The sequence below is a fragment of the Cynoglossus semilaevis genome, chromosome 16 (assembly GCF_000523025.1).
Source record: "Cynoglossus semilaevis isolate Cse_v1.0 chromosome 16, Cse_v1.0, whole genome shotgun sequence".
NCBI lineage: Eukaryota > Metazoa > Chordata > Actinopteri > Pleuronectiformes > Cynoglossidae > Cynoglossus > Cynoglossus semilaevis.
The window spans coordinates 5,400,519-5,419,477 of NC_024322.1; the positions used below are offsets into that span (position 1 = coordinate 5,400,519).

At 42.2% G+C, this 18,959-nt stretch overlaps 1 long non-coding RNA gene across 1 annotated transcript; it reads left to right on the forward strand.

The window, feature by feature from the left end:
* The first annotated feature begins 4,671 nt into the window (after window positions 1–4,671).
* LOC112488353 (uncharacterized) lies at window positions 4,672–18,900 on the forward strand. The gene is made up of 4 exons (XR_003052327.1): window positions 4,672–5,307; window positions 7,581–7,839; window positions 16,516–16,667; window positions 17,729–18,900. It is a non-coding gene; the product is annotated as an uncharacterized LOC112488353 (long non-coding RNA).
* The last annotated feature ends 59 nt before the right edge of the window (window positions 18,901–18,959 follow it).

Consider the following 18,959-nt stretch of genomic DNA (forward strand, 5'->3'; position numbering starts at 1 on the left):
CAAAGCAGGTGTGATGCATGTTGTCATGGCTCCTCCACTTTTGATATAACAGTTTCATATTCTTCCTCTCGGAGGAAAAGGCAAAGAGTTGGAGAGAAAAAAAAGTACAAAGCAAGCTACTCTCCTTTCTGCTGTAGACTTATCTATAGACTATAGTACTACGTTATGTCACCCTGGTCCCTTTATTGATTAGCAGTTACAAGGAGTGACACAAATGTAATTATTCATATTGGATTTCATATTTTATTATTCAGGGCTTTGGCTGTTCTGTGTCCACAGAGGATGGACAGATGGATGGATGGACGGATGGATGGATGGACGGATGGATGGATGGACGGATGGATGGATGAAATGTATTTGATTATGGAAGTCTATCATGGTGACCATCAGCCATCTTAGGCCACACATTATTATATTTACACATATAGGCAGCCCAGTAAATAAAAATAATAATTTCAGTGAATTTCATTTGCGTTGTACATTTCCAAACATTAAATACAAATTGTTTTAACTGGAAATAAACCACGATGCTCCAGGTGTAAGACACCTGCACTACAACTGAACAACAGCCATCCTCTACGCTTCCACCTTAATTTAAGGAAAAATAAATCTTTGTCATGTTTGTCTATAACAGTGTTTTCCAAAATGGTGGATGGCCCCCTTTATAGGGAGGGGGCGGGCGGTAGGCATACTTTTTAATAGTTTTTAAATGTTCAACAGTGGGTAAAATGCACTGATTTGTAATTATATTCAGTTTTTTTTTGTGAGAATATCCATTTCAAGGAATAGAGTGGGTGCTGCAGAAAAGTTTTGTGAAACACTGACGTAGAGCATCCTGAAAAGAGACGAGATGTAAAATCCACTTTTCTGATAACACCCATTCCAGAGACTCTCCCTGACATCCTGTCTGTTCTTCCCAAACCTCGATTCCTATGTTTCTGCGGTCAATGAGTGCCAATCACCGGCGCCTCGTACAGCTTAGCAACAAATAGCCTCGCCTTTATGATGCCTCCATATCCCAAGAGTCCCTCTGTATGCCAGAGCAGTGTCAAGCAGTCACACCTCTTCACACCTCTCCTCCAAAGCAGATGTTCAGGATGCTCTTTAACGTCATGTTGAGGGGATTCACATGTTGGAAAACTGAAGCGTAGACCGTTTCCCAGACGAACGCCCTGCCACATGAATTATAGATGGCGAAACAATCTTGAAACATGTTCATTAAAGACAATACTTCTCTCTAAAAAAAAAAAAAAAAAAAAATCGGCTCATAAATATTTCTTTCAAGCAAATCTCAACACAACTCCCTGCACTCCTCCCACCTCTCACTGTATTCTGCCTTTTAGCAGTCAGGCGCTACGCGTGAGGAGTGTCTCGGCAACCTTGACTGGAGACAAACAGGAGTCACGCGTGTGACTGCATCGACCTTGCTAGTGATGGCTGTTAGCTAGCTCTCCTGCATGAAACCAACCGTCTGCCTGCCTGCCTGCTGATGTGCTATTACTCGCTCTGGAAGAGATGCTCGTGTGGAGGATGACACATTATTATCCTTTAATCTCGGTCTCGGCTTGTTGAGCATCAAATTGAAATATCCTGAACAGATGTAAAAACACATGTGAGCCCGGGCGCACAAGCTGTGCTGCGCTTTGTTTCATCTATCCGTGATGTGAGCCTTAAGGAGAGGCTTTTTAAAATTTCATCACTATTCAAAAGGATAATTAATACGTACCCCCAGGCTTTGATTATGCGATACCCAGTGTGTAGTGCTGGTGTTGCCATAATGAGCCACTCATCAGTGCTCTCTGCCAGCACCTCCCCAACAAACATACAGTTTGCATAAGGTACTTAAGATTCTGCAAAGGTGCTCTTTCCTTTATGTGTGTGTGTGTGTGCGCGCACGCGCTTGTCTTCATAGGCATTTATTTATTGTATGCCTGCATGTATACAGCGTGTGACTCTCCTTCTAATTTGCAGTACAATACTATAGGTTAGATCACGGCAGTTGTTCCAGTTTGTTTACAAGCAGACCCCTGTCAAATTGTCAGCAGAAAGCATGGGCTCGTTCAGTGAAGCCTGCCAATGCCTTCACCTGCACACTGATCACGTACACACACACACACACACACACACATTCCTCCCTAGGTCCGCTCCAAGTCTGAAACTGGCAAGAAGAAGGTGGATGTCAGCGAGTGGAAGCTGAAGAGTAGCAGTAAGAAAAGATGGACAGGCAGGTGGAGACTGACAGGCCCTGGAATCCGGAGGGGAATATTGGGAGTTCACACATAATGAGACCTGTCAATTTGAATGCCTCAAGGCTAAGCAGTGGCTGAAGAGTCAGGCAGCCATTTCTTCTCAGGGTAAGCATTTCGGGGGTAATCTCTCACCCTTGACCCCCGGCAGTCTCCAAACAACACCGACACCAGAGCAATTACTTTGTGGTTGTGTGAATGTATCTGCCGTTTCCAGGATGATACAACCACATCAAACTACACCCTGAACTGAACGAGGGCCAGTTACACAGGACTGCAGTTTAAGAACATTGAATATTCACGTTTCAAAAAAAGTTTGTACACTTTCTAATTCTGATGAAAGCATATCTTATGTTAGTATTGCACTCGGGTCACCCAAAATGCATAACACAACATTAATTAGTTTTAAAAACTTAAGAGTTTTTCCACATTAAAAAAAGATTTTTGTCTCTTCTTTTTGAAACGAGGTAAAAGTTCAAGTAAATATCCATACATTTTGTTTTTGTTTAATTATATAATGACACTTTTTCTTTCTCCACGTATTTAATTCATGTCTCTGCCAGGCACAGAGCAGGACTCACTGTTACGGGGTTAGAATCTGCACTAAATCCCTATTCCCTATGCAGCGTGCTGCATCAGCGCAGACATATTCGTTGATCATGGTCAAAGTAGGTATGTGGGGAATAGATGGTGTCATCGGAGATTTGCAGGGGCCCAGAGATGTCCTGTGATTGTGCTTTACCCTGTTAGGAATTTCCTGTGTTCAGCCAGCAGTGAAGTGACACATTAGAGGGGCGCTGGGACCGGCTGACAGTCAAAGGACCCGCGCCACTTCAGTGTCCTTAAATCCAATTCCATGCTTGACACTGAGCAGAATTATCTTTGGACAGGTGAGTGATAAGATCGCAGGCTGCTCAGACCAAATAGATCTGAGTCCCCTCACTGAATGGCCTTCAGATTTTTGGTTGTTTTCTCCTCAGCGAGTCGAGCTACGGAGCGAAAGCTGCAATCACAATCACAGTTGAGTTTTCTTTCTGGTAAAGCCGACAGGCGTTTGTGTCTATTTAAAGAGGTAATCTTATCGGTTACTGATCAATAGTTTTCCTAGAGGTTGTGAATGAAATAATAAATTCCCCTGTTGATTATAGAGGCGAGAACATCATTAAAATTGGCCGTTCTGCTTGTTTCCAGGCTTCCTACTTATTGATTTGTGTAAATGATCGTTTACAAGGCGGAGAGCTGGATTTGAAAATGATGAATAATGAAAGGAAATGGTCATTAAAGGAACATGAGAAATAAAGTGCCATTCACACTGTTATCAGTCAGGGTTTGGTTAGGTTTCCATTTCTTTACCCCTAACCTCGTGTTCTTCCCCTCACCTTTCAATTTCCCTCCTCTCTCCCCAAACCTCATACATTTGAGTGACAATCATGGTGAAACTCAAGGCCTTCCAAACCCTTCTCCTTGCCTCTCCTCACCCCCGTGGTCTCTCCGGTCAATGGGTGTCAATCAGAGCCTGGCCCTCACGCAGATTGGCAACAAGTATCCTGGCTTTCACGAAACAATAATGACTGGGCTGCAGTGAAAATAGATTCCCGCGTTGACTCTCCACACCGCGCTCCCCTTCTCCGCGGCCGTCGGGGTCCTGCCATGGGAAGCAATTATCGCTGGATGCCAGCTGACAGCCCAATTCCATTGCCAGAGCAGTGGGCCTCGTCCTCAGGCTTTCTCTAGGCAAATAGCATCCTCAACACTCGAACCTCAAACCTCTTACCGATCATTGGCGTCTATCAAGAGAAGTGGCCGGCTCCCTTTGTTCCTCTGGACAAGGCAGTGGGAATGGGTCGGACGGAGAGGCAGACGAGAGAAGAGCTGTTTTGATTTTGATTTTGAAAGCCAGATTTCTGGCCTCAAATAGAAAATAAATCTGTCTTTTTCTTTCTAGTTTTATTTATTAACTGCTTTTTAGGAAATTTGAGAAGGGATTCATAATTCATTTTTTGCTATCATAAAAGTTTGAGATGAAAGAAAGTTTATAAAGTCAGACATCAGAGGATAATTGGTGCTCTGGCAGATTACTTTGTCATCAATCAGATAAAATGAAAAAAAAAAACTTATGTAGCTTAAAAATGTTTCTGAAAACAAAACTAAAAATTAAGATCCACTGATTTAAAGGTGTGTTTCTACACAAACACACTCACCTGCCTGTTTCCTCGTTAATTTAACAAACACGTCAAAGCAAAGACCAGTCAGTGCTTTAATGACTTTTAATTAATACAGTGTCCCATTTTCTTCTCTCTCTTCTTCTCGCTCACTCCCTCTTCCTGCTTACCTATATTTGTGAAATAATAAATAATTAACACACACCCACACACACTCTCTGCCACTGAGTAATTCTCATGCAAATAAAGCAACAACAAAGCATAGTGGGGCTGTTAATCTGTGACACATCACGGGTCAAACCCCCCGATGTAGTCGTCGATGTCCGACATGCAATTAGTGAGAAGAGGGACTGGGGACAGAGACTGAGGAAAATGAAAGAGCAGCACAGAGGGACACGGATCAATGTCACTCTTATCCTTGTCCAAATAATTCTGTTGTGTTTAGCATTGGTCTTTGTCTGCGTCTAAGTGTTAGCAGTGTTAGCAGTCTGTGCTACTTTCTTTATCGCCCTCTGTATTTAAATATGTATATGAATATGGATAATTAATATTTTAAATTATTATTTATTTTCTTTAAAAATGTAGTAATATAAGGTAGAAATTTGAAACCATGACCAACTGGTCACTTTTCTACAAATGTCTAAAAATCTATAATCCAAAAACCTTATCTCAGGTCTGTCTATATCTGTCTGTGGTTGATTAGTTTCATCAGCTCACCTGTGTCCTGTGGTTCCCTGTTCATTTGTCTCACTGTTCTCACCTGTGACCCTGTAAAACCTCCTCCTTCACTCACTCTTTGTTCACGGCTTGTTGGATGTTCAGCGGATGTTGTTGTTCCTGTTCGACGTTCCTTGCTCCTGCGCTCCTGTTTGTCAGATGGTTGCCTGTTTCTGGTTTCTGTGAGTACGTTTGGGTTACCTTGTTGATAATATACGTTTGGACTTGATGAATGAACACCTGACTGCTGTCTATCACATCCTGCATCTGGGTCCTGCCAACTTCTTTGTAGGTTATTACCTCCGTAGGCAGACCTTTCACGGAAATATTAATAATTTCACAAAGGAGACCCTGTTAAATATTCAGACCCCACATTGATTCACTGCTCTTGGACTGAACATCAAGGCTGTTGTTTGCCCCAAAGAATTAAAAGAAAAAAGAAAGACAAACCCCAATCTGAATTTCTTTTTATTTTAAGGGCAGTATAGGGCAAATATGCTCTAAAATAAGAAAACAAACAAGAGCAAAAGTGCCTCATTATGAGCAGCCACTTTATAGTAACGATCTGATTTGCCTAAGTCCTGTCCTTATTAGGCCCAAACGTCTCTCCGTCCCCTGTGGGTAATGAGAGGCCAGGCTGGAATCCTTCTCCCAGGCCTGACACGTCTTTTATGACTCTCACACTAAATGGAAGCAACGATGAACATTTCGGCGGTGTGATTAGTCTCTGCGCAGCCTTGATGTTAGAGGGGAATGTGCTGTGCCCTCTTTTAATATTTGATTGTTTTTCTTCTCTCTCTGTGTCATTTGGTCCAATTCGTCATTTAAAGCCTTTCATTTGCTCACGCCGAGCTATTTGTCTGATATAAATGTCCTGATTACCGGACTGTGATTTTATCTTGGCCTTTGATGCCAGTTTCTTCCTCCTTCTTCTTGTCCCAGTGTTGGCCACAGTGAGTGAAGAAAACTTTTTCCTCTCACTCCATTCCAACTTTAGCAAATTTGCAAATTACTGCTGTGCTCTGCAAATATCTTTGCAGAATTTCCCACAAATAAATTACAAACAGTGATAAGGGCATAACTAAATAACTATTTGTCTGGAGAAGATGTGGTTTAGTGAGGCCGAGAATGGGAAAAGCTTAACTGGGCTGAGATGAGCTTCATATATAATAACAGCAATGAAACACTTCTAAGAAAACATATCAAACCAAACCAAGAAAAACAGAAATAATTAAAGTGCTTTTTTGAGTAAATGCGTGCCCTTTATTTGACCTTTTCACTGACCAACATAATTCTACACCCGCAGATGGCTCTAAAATCAAAACATGCATAAGTCTCTGATCCTCTATCTATTAATGTTCATTATTATAACCAATAGTGTTACAGTTTTATTGGTTAATTTTTTTTAGTCCTACTTGTTTATATATCCTTAAGTTCTTAACCCTCAAATTAAGATTTTCATCTTTAAGTTTTAAGTTAACTTTTTCCCAGAGTGGATCAACAGTACATACCTGTAAACAAGTTGTCTTCTGCAGGATTTAGTCTGAAGTGTCCACTAACTTTGTGTCCCATGCAGTTTTAAGAACTAGTAGCTGCACAGACATCGGTCTTGTAAAAAAAGCTGAAAATGGAGCAAATTGAAAAACACCACTGAGAAGAAGGCAGATCAGAAATCACCTCATTCTGTTTCCCTGTGTTTTAACATCACCCCCCCCCCTCTCCCAAATACACATGAATTATAATTTAGAAATGTGTGTGAATCACATTCATTAATTCTACTAGATGCGCCCACTTCGCTGGACCGACCAAATGACATATCTCTTCCCTCGGTTCAAAGCCTTGTTAAAGCTGGGATTCAATTACAGCCGTGGCTGTAACACGCTGTCAGAGCGCTTTGGCCAATCATTAATCAGGGATTATAACGACATACAGGCTGCTGGTGGAGTTGAACCAGTGCACAAAGACAGGCCGAGTTGTTGTCGGGTGGTTAAAGGTTGGCTAATGAACCAGAATGATTATTAAAGCTGAGGGCTGCTCTCAACACTCAACAGGTTGATAACAGTTGATTAGATATGTTTCTTTCTTTTCTGGACAAGACAACATTAGACTGGACGAAAATCACGTCAATTATAAATTATCCCTCGAAAGTTAATGCACTTAATGTACACGTTTAAAACTAATAAAAGTGTGGCTCAGGACCTAGAACAGGAACAGCAACGTCTGGCCCTGGGGAACAGTGGTTTGTGTGACTTCATTTTTAAAATGAAATCACTTTAGCTCAGAGGTAGTTAACTTGTAACTACTTGTGAGCTAATTCTTATCATTTTGGATAATATGTCTATGGGCTTTTAGCTCAGATTTCTATTTTGTTTTTCAAAATACCAGTAACTGAAGATATATATATATTATTGTACTCATAAAGGAGTTTTCTGACCATAATCCATCTGGTTTATAGCAGTGGTCATTCAGCAGTGTCTGTGGGACCTCCAGTGCTGTTGCACTCTGCTGATCCACGGCTGGTTTGCCACAGTGTGCCATCCCTGCCTCCAGCTCTCTCTTCATGGCCACTTGACCCTTCAGGCAGTGTGACTGTAGATCCAGAGCTGCCACAGGATCATCGCAGAAACTGAGAGATTTGGTCAGCTTGGACAGCAGCAGCAGAGCAGAGTGATGAGTGGCTGACCAGGAGCGCAGCGTTTTATCTCACCTAACAGGTAAAAAAAAAACCTGAAGAAAAAACCTTAGAGGTTAGACCTTAGGTCAGGTGGCGCTGTGCTCGGGGCAGAGAAACAAAAATAGTCGCTGTGTGGTTGGAACTCCTCCTGATGGTTCAGAAATGTGTCTGATTCTTGTATTACAGATCTAAAAATGGTACTTAGGTAAGCTGTGGATTCTGAGTTCTATTTCCCACATATTTACAAATATTATGAATTAATAGAATATAAAAATCCAGTTAACGTCAGTCACACTGAACAAGACTGGATCAGTTTTCAATCATGTTTTGACACATTTGCAGTATTTTTGTGGTTTCATTTTAAAGGTCCAAAAATAAACTGTTGTTGTTTTGTATGTAGGTCACATGGAGGCCCAGTTGTTAGCATCAGTGCTACATGGCAAGGAAAGGTCACCAGGTCAGATCCCAGTACAGACGTGTACACACAGCACTGTTAGGTTTTACCACCGATGTGGTCCACATCTGGCAAAGAAGAGCCTTCTCATTTTGTCCAGTTATAAAAATGGAATAATGTGTCAGGTGTGTGTGTGTGTGTGTGTCTTCATGGTAATCAGTTTTATCACACTCACCTGTATCCTGTGAGTCCCTGTCCTGGTGTCCTGGGTGTACATACCTGTACACATGTTGTAGGTCTGACTGTGATGTTGGTTCCTGTGAGTTAATCTTGGATACTCGCCTGATTATTTAGTTTGGACTCGATGAATAAACTTAACAGATCAGTATGTTTCAAGTGCTGCATTTGGGCTCGTTTTAGGTGACGTCTAGACAATATCCTCTCATGGATCTCTGATTTAAGATGTTTTGGTCATTTGTGCTCATTGCTGGGTCAGTGAAGGCTAACATTAATTTGATGGGTCGCATAATAAATCTGTAAATGATGATAGATGTTTCTAGGGCTATCGCTGTGCAGCATTGGATGTAGTTTTACAACACAACCACAACAGTGGACTAATGTTGGCGTTTCACTGCCCGGTTTGTTAGATGCAAATCCTTGGTTTGCTGCAGTATATGCAGTGAAATGTGTATCTTTCTAAGGTAAATACTTGCTCTTCTATTTACCCCCGTCATCAGAACACTATGTCACTGCATTTCATCAGAATACCCCAGCCTCACTGTGTGTCTGGCCCTGTTGAAACAGCTCAGAGGCGTGAGGCCCAGTAAGGACACACTAATGTGATGAGATGCTTTGTAGCCGCTTCATAACTGTGTCTTTTTACCATTCTTTTCTCTCACCCTGGTGATTTACTGACTGCAGGCGATGTGTGTGCGCTTCGTGCTCAGCATAGACTCGTACTCGCCACAGAGCAGCGCAAATAGATTTCTGTCTCAATTGGTCCCTTGGTGTCACAGTGGAAAGATACTTGGACAGTGGAGGGAGCAGAGAGGGATCTTTCTTTGCTCGAAATATTCGAGTGGTAATTCACAGCGTGCGCTCCGAAGAGGTTAAGATTAGTACGTCTAAGAGGCCCCAGTTGGAAACTGTAACTGGAGGCTGGCGCCAAAGCGCAATGCGGGTCAGCCGGATGAAAATTCATTCACAAGTACCTGTGCAGAGGTCAAACCAAAGTTTGGGAAATGTTTTCACGGCATCTTCTGCGTAAATGTCACCTCAGTTGGAGGCGAGAGAGAAATGTGCCATTTGGTTTTGGTTACAGAATAAAGAGCGGACATAGATGGAAAAACTGGTTTTCCTGATGTTCTGTTTAATAATATATGGTCTCTCTCTCTCTGTGTGTGTGTGTGTGTGTGTGTGTGTGTTCATGCACATTCGGCCGCGTGCTGTTTTTTTTATTTTTTTTTTTATGTATGCCAGTGCTCACGTCTCACTCTCGCACTTCTAAGTGCACCAGGACAATGAGCCCTCTTATTAGAACAGCTCTCTTGGCGTCTCCGTCCGTCTTATCAAGGCGGACTTTGACCAGCTGGTGGAGAGCAGAGCCAAAGAGATGAAAAGCGACTCTCTACAAGTCGTCAGCGTGGTACTGATGGAACCTTTTAAAGAGCAGAATTGCTCCAGTGAGTGAAAACATGGCCAACACTGCGGCTGATGTCATATCCCCAGCTGTTACCTCAATCACAGAGCAGCTCCCACCAACGCTAAGTGAGTCTCAGCGCAGCACATTCCACGTAACGCGCAGTTGCCGGATAAAGGATGAAGAGCTTTTTGAAGCGCCGTGTCTCCTCTGGTACTCTTGCGACCCTCGCCACCGACCACCAGGTCTCTGAAGACCGGCGAGTTAAAAAGAGCCGACTCTCACTCAGCACATGCTTAGACTGGTGATGACTCCCCGGCCTTGTTGCTGTTAGTCTATCACTGTCCCCCTTGTATCGCCCTACATTTTCTGTCCTGCATAACAGGCGGCACTCCCATGCAGCTGTTAAGAGGTTGTCCCTGATGTCATCTTAATAGGGGCCTGCCCCCTCTGTTTAGCAACCATCTTTCAGTGTGAATACCTAAGAGTTTTGGTTTGATGACATCTTCTTTGTGGTTTTCACAGTTCAGGCTGCTGATTGACCAGCCAACGGAATGTTGATTGTACAGAGTATCTGAGGGTGTGAGGGAGGGGGTCTGGGGGTCCACGCTGGAGGAGTGAGTTTTCTGTTTTCTTATGTCAACAGCCAATTTAGGCTGTTGTCTTAGTGAGAGAAGGACACCACATGGCCGACACACACACTGAGAGGACAGGCATTTACTCAGTTTTGACAACCAGTGCCTGTGAGACCCCCCACCCCCCACACCTCCATCTGACAGTCAGTGAGTGCTTTTGTGTGTGTGTGTGTGTGTGTGTGTGTGTGTATGTTTGTGGAGGTCTATGCATGTTATTGTCTGAGGTTTCCAGAGGGACCACGGCAGCGGAATGGCCAAACACCAGGTACGTTCTCTTTCTTTCTTGCCCAGGGCAAGGTAAGAGGCGTTAGCATTCATAGACAAATCACTGGAGGCCAACTAGCTCCAGAACAGGAAAGAAAAACGGACAAATGACATGCACAACACAATGAGCGTCATTCCTGGGTCAGGTCGGAGGGCCGAACAGGTGGAGGCTGGAGGAATAAAAACGAAGTAGCATTTGTTTGTAAATATGTCTCAGTTTGCATCATGGGGCACGGGGGGTTGTTGTTGCTCTGCTAAATGTGTTGTATTGTTGTTTTTCTCTGTCATTAAGTATTCAGCACCAACACTCAATAGAGCGTCCCGTCAGAGACAGAGGAAAATACAGGTAAGAGTGAAAAAAAAAAAAGACTGAGCGGGAGAACTGTCAGCGCTGACTTGATGAGGTATCACAGTCTAACAAAGCAGAGTTTACTTATTTACGCTAACACTCCTCGACGGTTCCCGCAACTTCCTGCAACGCTGCCAACAGCAACTGCAAAGAGAATTTCACGTGTTATTGGTTTAATTATGCTCTTTTTGTTTCACTTACGCTTAGAATTCAGCAGAGAAGAGGCCGTGCCTTGTGTTCAGAGAATCGTACAGCGGCAGGTACAAACACAGCCCTGTAGGAAAAAGCTCTTATTAAAGTCAATGCATATACATATTCCATGATGCATAATTTATGGCCACTTCTGCAGCATTAGTGCAAGATTCACTTCACGCAGTATGACGTTTTTGGGGGTTTTCAAAGTGTTTTTTTTTTTTTGTTTTGTTTTTTGTTTTTTTAAGAGTGTAGGAAATATGTCAAACTTCAGGGTGAGGGTAAAAATGTATTGTGTTTTAAAAATACTGTGCTGAAGCTCAGGTGATGGTAAATACTATCATATGGAATATGCAACGTTTTATCATGGTAAAACACTGATTTGATAAGGTTTTAGTAATAAGGACAACTCATCCTCTTGTGACTATTATAAAGTGTCTTTCAAATGCAATGCAAATTAAATTAATATTGATTTGACAGCTTGTGAGATATTGAAGTTTGAAATGACGTGGTTTTGACAGATTCTTTCACATCAGCTGAGCCCAACCAGCGTTCTTTTCTGACACCGCTCACAAACTGCATAATGATCTAACGATAAACAAGATCAGTTTCATCTGGTCAATAAACAAGGTGTCATTGATACTAAACAGCAATGAAACGAACCTGAATATGACTATATTTCAAACATAGCTGCATGTTAGCTGTAAGGGTCTGAAGGATCATTACAGAAATCTGATTCATTTCCTAGCTTTAATGTTGTTTTACAGATGCAGTAAGGCAAATTTATTACAAAAATATATTTTGAAAATGGTTTAAAAAGTCTCAATGGCCTGCGGCACTGTCGTCAGGTCCATGATAGTGCCACAGGTCATAATTTGGACACACAAGGAATATGCTGTGATAAAACAAAACAATGTCAAGAATATCAGCAATGCAAATAAAAAAGTAGGATTTTTTTTTTTTTAACTTTGGTGTAGAACCAGAACCTCTGGTCATAAACTCAAGTCTCCTCTGTGTCAGACAACAGGTTAATAGGGCAAAACAACTCAATTAAATAAGTCAACAGTTTGTGGTTCCCATCATTAGCAGTGTAGCCATGCAGGCCAGAATATTGCACATTCCAGACCAAAGCGGGGCCATCTGGTCCCCCGCTGCACAAAACGTCTCTTTCATATTAAGTGTTTATTGTGTTGTTAGATTGATGCCTTTAATATCGGCCCTTCAGAATGACAGATTAGCATCGGCCCCTAATCAGAGCTTTTAGGAGATAAATATCAGTAATTTAATCACCCTGGCAATTTCTTTTTACAATAATAAGATTTACGAATGTAAGTGATTAAGTCATTAGCTTACATCTGTGAAGATTACAATCCCCTGGACTTTGGTGCATCTGGTTTTCTGAAGATTATACAGTTTGGCCTCAGTCGGCCGCACCGCTCCTTTTGTGAATGACATTTGTGCTTGACCAAAGCGTGAAGCCATTTGTAAATGACCCCCAAAAAACCCTTCAGGTCATTTTTTTTTATTTCCCAACTTTTGTTTTGCTGCACAGAGGGGGTATGAATGTCTTACCTTTATTAGAATTGAAAAATTATATACACTTGATAAAATAAAGCCGGCCTGTACGGTGACGTGTCTAAACACTTATGAAGGATTTCTTTGTTGCCGGCAGAACACTGGCCCTCGGGCTACTCCTCGGTTTCAACATTCTTAAACTCTACCTTTTCTTTTTTATTATTGTTATTTATTTACACTAATTTGACGGTTAGTGTTAATTTCCTAAATGCAACATAAAAGAAGAATGGTCTGGTGAGAAAGAAATTAAAGGGGAAAATCATAAAAACAGCAAAAGAATCGGGCAAATTGTTTCCATGTGTGTGTGGCTGCCAGAGCTAAAGGAAGCAGAGCGCTGCCTAACTGCCCCTGACCCCCCGAGACTGGGGCAATTCAGTTTGAAAAGCCCGGCTCTCTAATGAAGGCCTAATTTTTATTGCCACTCCATTGACTTCAAAGCAGTTGGGGTTGCCAAACATCATTTCACTGGAGGTATTTTCAGGTGCACTGCAAATAGTTCATAAATAATTTCCCCATTAGTCCACACCGTGCAGTTTTTGGGTGAATGTTTCTGTCTGTTAGGATCCTGTGTACCACATCACTCTTCCCTTCTCTGGGCCTCCACACCACCACCACTGCCAGCATCACACCAGGCACCAGCCCTGTGTCCTTCCTCTCTCCTGCCCCCCCCCCCCCCCCCCCCCCCCCCCCCCCCCCCCCCCCCTCCATCACTCCCCTAACCTTCGTCCTCCAGGAGCTTAAAGAGTCAAATGCCGTTTAGTGGCTCTGTGACTTTTCTGTTAAAAGCGAGGAGACAGGCCGGCCGTGGCTTTCTGCTGTCAGTCCCCACATAAAGAGCCCCCACAAGCACGGCTCCACCATTACAGGATTAGTGAATTAAAATAAATCCAACCCAAAGAGGCCCAATCACTGACGGCTTATTGGTTGTGACCACGCTGCCACTCTGAACAGAGCTACCTGAGAGGCACGTTTATTGTAATTTGCCCAGTCCGACGTCGCAGGCCGTGATCTTTCTTTAAAAAAAAATCCATCTGAAGGAGTTTTTTTTTTTTCACTTAACCCATAAAATAGCAGAAAGTGTTATTATAATAATATAAATATAATTTTCAGGAAATTTGTTCTGTGAAACAGAATGTGAATGAGAGAAACGTTTTATGTCCTCAATAAATGTGTCCAGTTTTGGTGGTAGAAGATCTTAGGAGTTCTTCTCAGCTCACGTCCAGCTCTGGCGTTCACCTGGATTTGGCTCCTTTCATTATAAGTACATAATAAGGCCTTCTGGGGGTTTGTGGGGTACTATGAATATTTATATTCAATATCCACCAGGTTTATTTTATTTTCATGACACATGCTTCTGCTTGAGTATGTGCCACAATAAACTGAGACGTAAATGGTCTGTACCAGAGCATGTGAGTGGAGCGAGGGCTGCTTTTGGACTGAAGCTTGTTTTGAACCAGCGTTTTAATGAAGAACTTCTTTGTCCTGTTTTCTGTTCCGTAAAGTTCTGAAATGAACAGACGCAGACTAGTCCAATAGTACCACAACAGGGTACACGGGCTACTACACGGCTACATATGTTTACTAGAGTGGGGTGCAATGTAAGGGAAGTGCCGAGCAGAGCGATGGAGTTGCTCAACTTTCCATCAAATTGATCTTTCTGTGGATAACCTTTACCTTTACCTGTACCAGTGTTACAAAACGTATTCAAGTTGCCATTATTCAAGTAATATTACATAGAGGACAGCCAGTACTAGACACAGTTACAGTACATGTGTATGTACAACCACAAGAAGGCACCTGCTACATACTGTAGACTGCTTTTCAAGATGAACTTAAGTTCATTGTAATTGTTATAATAATGATCATTATAGATTGTAATGATATTATATTGCAATTTAAGTATTATAATAATAATAATTATTTTAATTTATTATAATTATCATTATTATTGATTCATTTATTATTTACCACAAATTTGCTGCAACCTTTGAAGAGTCTGGGGGAGTTTGGTGCCTCCAGTGGCAGCCAATCCCAGCTGTCAACAGGTGAGGGAGGGGGCGCTACTCCCTGGACCGTTCACCAGAACGCAGGGCCGTTTATAGAGACAAAATTCACACTCACACTCGTACGGTATCTATGGTCAGTCAAGAGTATCTGAGGAACCTAATCACACGCTTTGGGGCATTGAGGGAACCTGGAGAACCTGGAGAACCTGGAAACATAAGCAAAAATGTTTGGTGGCAGTATTAGTCCAATTGTTAACATTTATTCATTTATTTATTTACTGTAACTTTTCCAAAATTAAACAAAGTTGTTCTGATGTTTACGGTTTAGGTTCTTATAGTTTTTAGTTTGCATCACAACATGGAATTGTATTAATACCAGCAGTAAAACCAGTGGTTTCGTCAGACAGGATCACTCTGTAGTGAGTAAGGCTCTGGTTTTTTGCCTTCATTGTTTCTCAAAGCATGTGTTTTTTTTCATGCTAAAAATGTGCCAGAGAGAAAAACTAGCGCGTTACAACTTTGGTCCGGTTCCACCGTTTGTTGAACATGGTCACGGCAAAGTTCTTTCAATGACAGACAATATTTTGTGAGGCCATAAACTTGGTTATGAGCCACACTGGCTGTCCAACAAATTTCCTTATAGACTGATCACTCTGCCCAGATCTGCACGTAAAAACACAGGGACACGGATATTTCCTCCATAAAGGTCAATATCATGTTACTTCACTCTCGCTGTTAATAACAATGCTGTCTTTTGAGTTGTGCGCAGACTAATCAAAATGCAGTTTATTGCGTCAAATGAGAATTTTAATGGACAGTAAAAAAAAAAGAAATCTCCCAGGATCCTGCAATCACCAGCCTAATTCAAAACAAACTAATAATAAAAGGAATTGATGCCATCAAAAGAACATGTGTTTTCCATTTCCAGACCTTCTCAGAGAACTCTGTGGAACCTTGTGGGGCCGTGCCTTGACTTAGCAAGCCATTAAACCAGCTTCCCCCCCCCGTCCAACGCTCTGTAAAGAACTTCATAAAAACTATAAACCTTTTGATTGGTAATAATAACCCACAGGAAGGTGCACGGGCCAGGAGGAGTTGGAAGAACTTTAAAATTCAAATCACACAGACAGGAATACAAATGTGACCCCCCATTAGAGCCACAGCATATACACAGTCGATTTATGACACTAAATCGACTGTAAAAACAACAACCAAATTGGGTTGTTGTTTTTATTGTTCTGTAAATGTGTTCATCCTGCAGCTGACGTTGTTGTTTGATGAGGGTAAGAATGGGAAACATCTTTATTGTGATGTGTTTTTCAGTAAAATTTAAATTGTAATTGTTTACAGACTTGTCAGGTGTGTGTGGTTTCATCACACACACCTGTCATCACACACACCTGTCTCTCTCTCTCTATCTCTCTCTCTCTCTCTATCTCTCTCTCTCTCTCTCTCTATCTCTCTCTCTCTCTCTCTCCCTTCGTGTGACTCTGTCTTCCTGTTGTTGTGGGTTCTCCTGTGTTCCGGGTCTGTTTCCTGTCGTGCTTCACCTTGTTTCCTGAGTACAGACTCTGCTCTGGTGGACCTACTGATTTATTTAAGGTTTGACTGTGTTTAATAACCTTCTTCCCCTGATCTCTGACTCCTCTGTGCTGCCTTTAGGTCCTGTCTGCTTCCCTGCACCTCCAAATGTAACGAGACCAACAGCAGTGTGCAGGCTGAACCTCTTAGCCAGGTGGGCTGCAGTCCTGGAGGAGGAACAAGCTGCAGAACAACCTGGTGCAACTCTGAGCAGAGGAGACAACTCCTTTTCTGTGAGTGAAACGTCAGCAATTCTTACTACTTCACTCCATTCAGATTTTCTGTTGTAAAGTATCCATTCTATTGTACAAATATTTAGCTTTCTTTCTATACTAAGACATGCAGCTGTCAAGTTTCCGAGCCGGGCCAAATGTTGGTTTACTTTTAGTTTAGCAGTTATCACGCCTCCTTGACACATCTGTTTTACACGCAGAAGCTCACAAACTTACAAAGTTACAAAGACACTGAATCGCCCCCTGGTGGGATGAATAAGGGAGTTCAACTTTCAATGTTCAGTTCCTGTTCTAATAGTGAGTAGAGACAAAATAAACCTGGGAGAGAAGTTTCAAAAACCATGAGCAGTTTAAGGCCGTGATGAAGTCCAAGGTCATACTCTTCAAAATAGCTTACAATGAAAATACGTGAAGACATTTTCTTTTAACCGAATGACTTTAGAATTCACCCTGAAGAGCCATGACTCACAGCATTATTAAACCAAATACATTGTGCACCGGAGCCTTTCAGAGTGATCAGTTAATCTAGTGGGAAATCAGGCATAATGGCCGTTCAACAGTCATTTATGAACGCATCTGAACAAGTGGACGTATGCATAAACAGCTGTTGTGCTGGCTGCTTCTCACATTACTGCCCTGTTTATCTCTGTCAGTGCAGTGTTTAGAATCTGATCAATAACACCAGACTGATGTGCCTCATGATTCATGACTACAGCCACTCTAATTCCCTTACACACACAAACCGTCATTAATGAGTTGTTATTGGAAGAAGGAGAGCCCTCGGTATCTGTTAAACACACAAGGGTCCTCTTAATGAGCTCCGTCTCGGCGCGCACACACAGTCGGCTCTCTGTCAGCTCTTGGGCACAGTCCTACACCGACGTCTCGGACCGACGTACCCCTGAAACACGGTGGACGAGTGCCATTGTTCCACTGTTATAAAAAAAAAAGGAAAAAAGAAAGTTCTTTCAGCTGAATTCATGACCTTACTTACACCCGTGTCTTAACTGCACTATTTATGTTCCTGGAGTATAAATAAAAAGCACCTGCTCTGGCTGCAGGGACACGACTTCCCACTGCTATAATGGGATCGACTGGATCATTGACGCACTTGGATTTGTGATGGATGAAGATGTGTCCAGTTCTCTGGACTCTGGCAGGCTCTAATCCAAGTCCCACGAGGCTCTGAGCTCGGTCCTTTATCAAATTCAGCTGACCCCCCCAACAGGAAATGAGGACGTCAGGGGCCACTGCTAAGGAGACGGGCGACAGAGTCACATGTAGTGTGCGAACACTGTGGACATTGAGAGCAGATGTGGACAAAAAGACAATTGAGTTCTAAATTCAGTGACTCACCCGGCGTTACACGGAGAAATGAACTGGAATCCCTGAAACCTCTCCCATCCTTTGTGTGAGTCTGAGTCTGATTGGTCCAGCCAAACACAAACCCAGAGTTTACACCCAGGAATTATTTAATGATCTAAAGGGGAAATAAAACAATTTCAGTTCAAAGAATGCCTAAAAAGATCACGGAGACTTTTGTCTTTGAGGGATGAAACTCCAACCAGACTGAGGAGCCTATTAAATGTTCTGGACTTAATTAATCGGAGGAAGCAGCACAAAACTGAACACATGAACACTTCCTATTTCCAGAAATCTCCTCAAGATTTTTCACCAAATCTAATCACACACACACACAGCAAAAATTACTCAATTACATTAGTCTCTAAAGTCAGTATGGGGAAAAAAGAAGAAAAAAGAAACTCCTCTAGTCCTTTAGTATCAAGTGAAAGTATAATTGCTCTCAAGTGACTTGATACCAGTTGCAGTGCTGGGCTTTAACTTGCCTTATTAGGGGATTTTTGAAAGTGGCATGTTTTGAGTGTGTTGGGTTTTCGACTGACTGTACGGGGGAGCAGATTAGCATCATCCATAGATGGGATATGGAGATTAAATTGGCTCTTGTTTTGATTACTCTGCGACATGTTGTGAAGTTGTCGTCTGCAACATAATGATGTCTGGAGTGTGTGCCCGGAGTTTTCCTTTAGTTAGCCAAGTTTTTGCAGGAAGGCAGAGCTCCAGTGTTTGGTTACAAACTTGCAGATGTACATCCTTGAGGATGATTATCTCCATTTTCTATAATGCAAAAAAACATGGTGAGATGTTGTCGTGAAACTGAGGGGCGAGGTACGATGTGTCCACACTGCTCACTTCCCCGTGAAAAATAATTCTGAGTATTCTTACACTGCTCACTTCCCCGTGAAAAATAAATCTGAGTATTTAGCAAGTATA